This window comes from Mesoplodon densirostris, chromosome 10, assembly GCF_025265405.1.
Source record: "Mesoplodon densirostris isolate mMesDen1 chromosome 10, mMesDen1 primary haplotype, whole genome shotgun sequence".
Classification (NCBI taxonomy): domain Eukaryota; kingdom Metazoa; phylum Chordata; class Mammalia; order Artiodactyla; family Ziphiidae; genus Mesoplodon; species Mesoplodon densirostris.
In genome coordinates this window covers 23,369,959-23,377,421 of record NC_082670.1, presented here as the reverse complement: position 1 = coordinate 23,377,421, position 7,463 = coordinate 23,369,959, and the positions used below count along the sequence as shown (strand labels likewise).

The 7,463-nt window shown below is 48.8% G+C and overlaps 1 pseudogene; it reads left to right on the top strand.

Moving 5' to 3' along the window:
- Positions 1-5,200: 5,200 nt before the first annotated feature.
- Positions 5,201-7,187, top strand: LOC132497858 (cysteine-rich protein 1-like; annotated as a pseudogene).
- Positions 7,188-7,463: the final 276 nt, after the last annotated feature.

The window sequence follows — 7,463 nt, the reverse complement described above, 5'->3', positions numbered from 1 at the left end:
GCAGAGGTGAAGTTGGTGGAATATCCAATGTGCTTGAATGTATTCAGAAAGACTTAGATTCTGCACAGAGTTTTAGAATGATTTAAAATGAGTACAATATGGGGCTTCCCTGGTGGCGAAGTGGTTAAGAATCTGCCTGCCAGTGCAGGGGACAAGGGTTTGAGCCCTGGTCCAGGAAGATCCCACGTGCTGTGGAGCAACTAAGCCCGTGTGGCACAACTACTGACCCTGTGCTCTAGAGCCCGTGAACCACACCTACTGAGCCCACCTGGTGCAACTACTGAAGCCCGCGCACCTAGAGCCCATGCTCTGCAACAAGAGAAGCCACCGCAATGAGAAGCCCGCGCACCGCAACGAAGGGTAGACCTGCTCGCTGCAACTAGAGAAAGCCCACACGCAGCAACGAAGCCCCAACGCAGGCCAATAAACTACAAAAAAAAAAAAAAAATGAGTACAACAGTAGTAAGATATTATTTATTCCAGCAAAATCTTAAATATCCATTCAAAAAAAGTAATCATAGTCTACTAAATGCTCACTTGTGACTGGCATTTACATCATCATCATAATGCAAATATTGCACACCGAGCTAATAAAAATAACAAAACTGATAGATTTATAATTATAAATTATAACTATTTTGGGAAGACGGGTGTGTGAAAGAAAAACCAATTAGCTAAAGATGATACATACAACTGAAAGCAAAGGAGTATTAAAAGCATGCTTTTTAGAGACAGAAGAAACAATTAGAGAATCAGCCTAAGAACTAAAAGAGCTTCTCTCTGAGATTCAAGAGACGGGGGACATGGTAGATTGGGGACATCGGTCTAGATATCAAATCTTGTAGAAGCATTTTACTTTTAAAAACTATGTGCATATATCCAGTAGCTAAAAATAAAAAGACAACCTAGTAGATGAGAGAATGGCCTTTGGCTTTAGGAATTGTTGTGTTAAGAAGAGTCATAGAAATGGAGCAGTAGTTGGAAGGAAACTGTACACAGAGTGGTGGATGTTCATGGGAGAATTTTGTTTTGATTTATTTAGTTTTGTTTGATTAATTTTAATGGGAGGAATTGCAGCATGTTTGTAGGCAGGGATGAAGGAGCAGTAGAGAGTGGGAAACTGATGACACAGGGGAGGATGGAGTCGGATCCTGTACCCACGCTGAGGGGCAGCCTTAGACAGGAGGGGACCATCCATCATCACTGGTGGGAAGGTGAGATACAGGTGCAGATGTGGGAATAGTGCAGGAGGAGGATGTAATTGTCACCTGAGTCCTTTATGTTTCCTGATTGAAAAAGAAAAGCTCACCATTAAGAACAGGGAGTGGGGGATGGGTGGAGGGGTCTGAGGGGAAAGGAGGAAATGAGAAATAGCCCTCTCAGGGGTGTGAGAGTGAGCTGACTGGGAAATGGCATCTGGAGAGTTCAGGGTGGGGGCCACTGAGGTCTGGGCTGATCAGCTTAGAGAAATTTCCAGCTCTTGGGCAACAACAGGACGATGTATAAGAAACTATAGAGGGCTTCCATGGTGGCGCAGTGGTTGGGAGTCCGCCTGCCGATGCAGGGGACACGGGTTCGAGCCCCGGTCCCGGAGGATCCCACATGCCGCGGAGCGGCTGGGCCCGCGAGCCATGGCCGCGGAGCCTGTGTGTCCGGAGCCTGTGCTCCGCAACGGGGGAGGCCACAGCAGTGAGAGGCCTGCGTACAGCAAAAAAAAAAAAAAAAAAAAAAAAAAAAAGAAACTATAGAAAAATGCAACAAAATATCTCCAAATGTGAGGATTACATTCTTTTTACTTTGTCATTTATCACTTTCAACACTTTATTACTTCTTTTACAGTGAACATACATTATATCCTATATTATACATTACACATATACATCATAATAAGAATTAAAAAGCTTTGTTTAAATTTTTAAAAGGAAGGCAAGTGGGCAGAAAAAGTGAAGAGCTGTGGGCACAGAGCTGGATGTGCTGGGCTCCGTGCCTGAGCTCTGGGCAGTGAACTCACACAGTCTTTTCTCCTTTTCTCAGGACCGTGTTTTCTTTGGAGGCCAAGCAGGATTTTTCCCTTCTTTTTTCAGTGCGGTCACTTATTAGGACCTTGTCACCTCTTTGATGATTTTAAGATGGTTTTTATATTTTACATGGCATTTTCAGCGAGCAGAATTCTCCCTACAATCCAGCCCATCTTTTCCAGTAATGGAATTTCTGTGGCAGAATAGCTCAGTTAAAAGACTTTGGGTGCCAAAGTAGAGAATGTGTGTCCTAATGCAGGATCTGAAGAGGATCTGTCAGGTGTTTTACAAGTGCAAGGGATTTGAATGTAATTTTTGAAAGCATATTTACCTACATAGAAGGGTACTCAAGGGTACACAAAATAAATAATTCATGTTCTCCCTCTCATCCCCCATTTGCCCAAGTCCTCTACTTGGAAACCATTGCAGTTGGCAACTTCTCTTTTTTCTTCTCCCCAAATATATCTATGCATTAATGAATACTGTTATGCCAGTAAAAGAGCTCAGACCACAGACTGGGAGAAATTATTTGTAAATTCACATATCTGATGAAGGACTTGTTTTAGAATATACATAGAACACTTAAACTCAATAATATGAAAACAATTTAAAAACGAAGGAAAGGGCTTCCCTGGTGGCACAGTGGTTGAGAGTCCGCCTGCCGATGCAGGGGACACGGGTTCGTGCCCCGGTCCGGGAGGATCCCACATGCCGCGGAGCGGCTGGGCCCGTGAACCATGGCCGCTGAGCATGCACGTCCGGAGCCTGTGCTCCGCGATGGGAGAGGCCACAACGGTGAGAGGCCAGCATACCGCAAAAAAAAAAAAAACAAAAAAAAAAACAACGAAGGAAAGTCTGAACAGACACCTCTTCAAGAAGATCTATCAATGGAACTGCATATGAAAAGATGCTCAACATCATATATTATTAGGAAATGTAAATTTTAAAAAATGATGTATCATCACGCCTATTAGAATAGCTAGAATCCAAGAACGGGTGATACCAAGTGCTGTCCAGGATGTGGAGCAACAGAAACCCTCACTCACTGGGGCAGGAATACGAAGCAGCACAGCCCCTAGAAATGATGGTCAGCAGTTTCTTATAAAGCTACACATAGACCGTCCATCCAGTCTACTGAGCACTCTAGTCCTCATGCAACTGATTTGAAAACTTATATATGCACAAACCCCTGCACACCAATGTTTATAGAAGAATGCCCCTCAAGTGTGGGCTGCACATAGTAACTTCCTTCTAAAGACTACAGTATGGAAAGTAGGGAAGTAAAAATAAAAGTTCACAAGGAGAAACCTGGGAAATGTACCTTAGCTGGGTGATAAGGTGAACTTATTACTGATAATCAAGTGGAGAGTATACACCCTTGCTGTGTGGAGAATGTCACTTCATCTCTGTGGTCTTCTTCCCCAAAGTTCTTTGCCCCAGTCAACCAACTTGAATAGATGGACATTCTACAGTATCCCTGAGCAGTACTCAAAAACATCAAGGTCATCAAACACAAGGGACCTCTGCGAGACTGTCACAGCCACAGGAGCCTGAAGGAGACATGATTGGGACTTAACACAATGTGTCTTTGATAGGATCGTAGATCAGGAAAGGGAAAAACTAATGAAGTCCAAATAAATTCTGGAGTTTAGTACTAATGTATCAGTATTGCTTCATTAGCTGTGACAAATGTATGATGGTGATATATTACCACAGAGAGACTGAGCGTGGGATTTACAGGAACTCTCTAATAACTTTGCTACATTTTTTGTGAATCTCAAACTACACTAAAATGAAAAAAAATTAATATCTGCCGGAAACGAACAGAGAGCGAAATAATTATCAACTTTGAGTTTTCCAGAGTGTTTTCATCAATGAGCTGGAGAGACGGGTTGTGGAGAGGAAAGATGGAGACCTCAGACACAAGGCAGGGCTCTCCTCCCCTCTAACCCCCGCCCCATCCCCGAGCCCGACCCCAGAGCTTCTCAGGCAGCATCTTCATCCCCCCATTGCTGACCAGCCTCCAGGGCAGCCATCTCTGTCGGACTCAGACCACAGCCCATCCTCTCCCTTCCCTGTGCTGAATAGGAGAGGGCGGAGTGGTGGCGCCCCCGTGTGGCCACAGTTGCTGATGACAGGAGACCTGAGCTCCCCTTTGACCCCTTACAAAAGACCTGCCCAGGGTTTCCTTGGGCTCCTAGCAGTGGGTCAGTGCTGCGCACACAAGTTGGAGTTCATCCAATGTCAAGTTCAAAGTCTGAACTGTTACCCAGAATACATGCTGACATGGACCTTTATCTCCCCATCAAACCACCAAGGACTTTGGCCTCAGGGAGGATCAGATTTCAAGGCCATTAACAGCTGGTTCCCAGGTCCAGGGTGGACCCCACAAACACACTGGGTGTCCTCAGTCTCCAGGGGTGGGACCTTGAACCCCAAGTCCTTGTCACTTCTTCCAGCTGCTGACAGGGTTATAGACTCTTTCTCCAAGGAATCAACTCTGGAACCTCCATCCCTAGAATGGGGTAGAAGAGGGGGAGGGGGGAGGGAGAGGGGGAGGAGATCCCCTAAAGTATCTGCCTATGAAGATGGGGATGCTCCTGGGATGCTCCTGGAGAAGGGAGGAGAGGAAGGAAACAGTGACATTAGGGGAGGGGGGCCAACAGGAGTGGAGGGGGAGGAACGCGAGAGCAGAGGGGCAGGGCGGGTCACTCAGTGGACACGTGTGTGGGGAGGGTGGGGCCTGTGTGGGGAGAGGCACAGGGGCTTCTGGCCCGGGCGCTGGTAGAGGCTCTGTTTTTCACCTGGATGATAAGTACACAGGTGTCAGCTCTATATTTTGCTGGTAAACTATGCTTATGTTTTAGGTGTTTTCCTGTCCTTACAGGTATGGTATAAGTCAGATACACCTGGAAGAAAGAGAAAAGAGAAAAGGAGAGAGGGGAGGGGGTTAAAGGAATTCCTCTCTTCCAGAGAAATAACCTCACCCCCAGTCCTCACTCCACCCCACACAGACATGGTGCTGGGGGGCAGCAGGGAGACTCAAGGAAGGGAGAGTCCATCCCAGCTCACAGCCCGGGGCTGCCTGGACATCGTCTCCCTGTGAGCTAAGACGGCGGGGACCACTGTGCCAAAAAGACTGGCTAAAGACTTTTGGAAAAAGACCTGCCCAGCTGGTGGCCATGGAGGTGGACAGCAGAGGACAGGACGTGGACTGGAGCCTGGAGACCGCAGTGGGACAAGGAGATCAGCCTTGCGTCTGGGCCCGGGGGTCCTCCTAACATTTCCCTGAGACACGAAAATGACCTCCCCGCTTCCCAGACCTACAGGACCCAGGCGTCCCAACACCGTACCCAGGAGCTTGGCCCCTCCTGCCCAGGCGTCAAATCCGCCACTGTTTGAAGCCTCAAGGGTCCTCTCCACTCCTCCCCAGTTCCGAGGGCCCAGGACAGCCCAGTGTCCTGCCTCTTCTTCCCCTTCGTGGACCTAATAATAGACAGGGACCTGCTGTCTGGATCCCTCCAGCCACTTCCAAACCTGAAATTAAAAGCCCTGTGGTTCTGGACTCAGATCTCATTTGTGGCCCTGATGTTGACCCAGGACTTCGGGGTCAGGGTTCAGGGGAGGCCCCCCAGGGCCCCACAGGCTGCAGCTGAGCCAGGCCTCCAGCTGAACAGAATCGGTGGATTCTGGACATAAAACTGGGACCTAGAGGAGAGACATCAGCCACACAGAGGAGTGAAAAGCTGCCTTTGTCTCTCCCCCCTTCCATCCACAACCAGTAAACATCCATGACACACCACAGGTGACTCTGCCCAACACACCAGGACTCCGGAGAATCCCACACAGTGTGCATGGAAAGGTGGGTGGACTGCGACACAGAGATGAGGCTGAACCTAGGGAAGAGCAGAGGCGGAGCCTGCGATCCTGTTCTCCACCTGCGGCCACTGAGCTGGAAGCCCCAGAACACCCAGTAGCAGCCGCAACAGGACACAGGAATCCAGCCTTCCAGCCTCAGCAGTGCCCAGGGCCCCAGGTAATTAAGCAGCAGCAGAAGTGGGTCCTGGGACCCCAGCCACCAGCCCCTGAGACGCCCATGACTTTGGCCCCTCCAGCCACCCACTGGCAGCAGAAGAGCCAAGAACCTTACAGCACAGGACATGGCAGAGGTGCCTGCACCACCCCAGCTACCCACGCCCCCCTCGTCCCCCGTGGTTCAGGGGATCCCGGACACGAGGGAAGAGCCCACTATCCCAGGTCACCAGGCAGCGATGCCAGTAGCACAGGCAGCAACAAGGCACCAAAATCCCTGGAGGCACAAGAAGCAATAAGAGGGCACGGGACCACACCCCTGATGGGGGGTGGAAAGTGCCAACTCTCCCAAGCAGGTAACACAGGTAGGAGAACCCCAAACCTGTGCTGTAGCGCCACCTCCAGGAAGAGAAGAGAAAAGCCTCTGCTCTCTAATTTGTTGAATGGTTAGAATCAAGCAGAAAAGTGCTCCCCACTTCACCAGTGCTGGCAGAGGAACAGCACAGCAAGCACACGCAGAACCACAGTAACACTGCATCACAAAAAGTAAAGGACAGTTCTCCAGAAACCAGACTTAAGGCCATGGAATACTGTGACATAACTGATAGAGAATTCAAACAGCTCACGAGGAAACGCAGCAAGCTACAAGAAAAATCAGAAAGGCAGTATAACGAGCTCAGGAATACTATGAATGAACAGAAGGAATACTTTACCAAAGAGACTGAAACTCTAAGCAAAACTATATAATTTCAGTGTACTTATGTGGTGCACTTTCTTTAAATTGATACCTAAATATTTTATCCTGATGCTATTATAAATTGAATTTAAACATATTCATTTTCCAAGTCCCGCGCTCCTGTGTGCTTCTGCCCAGCCACCCGCCCCGGACCCGGCGCCACGGTGCCCAAGTGCCCGAAGTGCGACAAGGAGGTGTACTTGGCTGAGCGGGTGACCTCCTGGGGAAGGACTGGCATGGCCTTGCCTGAAGTGTGAGAAATGTGGAAAGATGCTGACCTCGGGGAGAGGGGACACACTGAGCATGAAGGCAAGCTCTATTGCAACCAACCCTGCTACAGGGCCATGTTTGGACCCAAAGGCTTTGGGCGCGGTAGAGCGGAGAGTCACACTTTCAAGTAAGCCCAGGTTTTGGAGACCCCATCCCCGGCTGCCCTGGGGGCCGCGGCCCTCTTGGCCGATGGCAGGCCTTCTCCACAGGCACCTGGGGCTGTCCTGTAGACCCCCATGCCCTCAATAAACCCGTACACTTGGAAGAAAACAAAAGAAAACACATTCATTCATTTTCCTAATTTTATATTTCTGGCACAGAAGTCTAGGCAAGTTGTGAAAGCAAAGGAACAGTCCTTGAAGAAAATAAATAGTGCTACTCCAGGGAACACACGAATGGTAAGAATG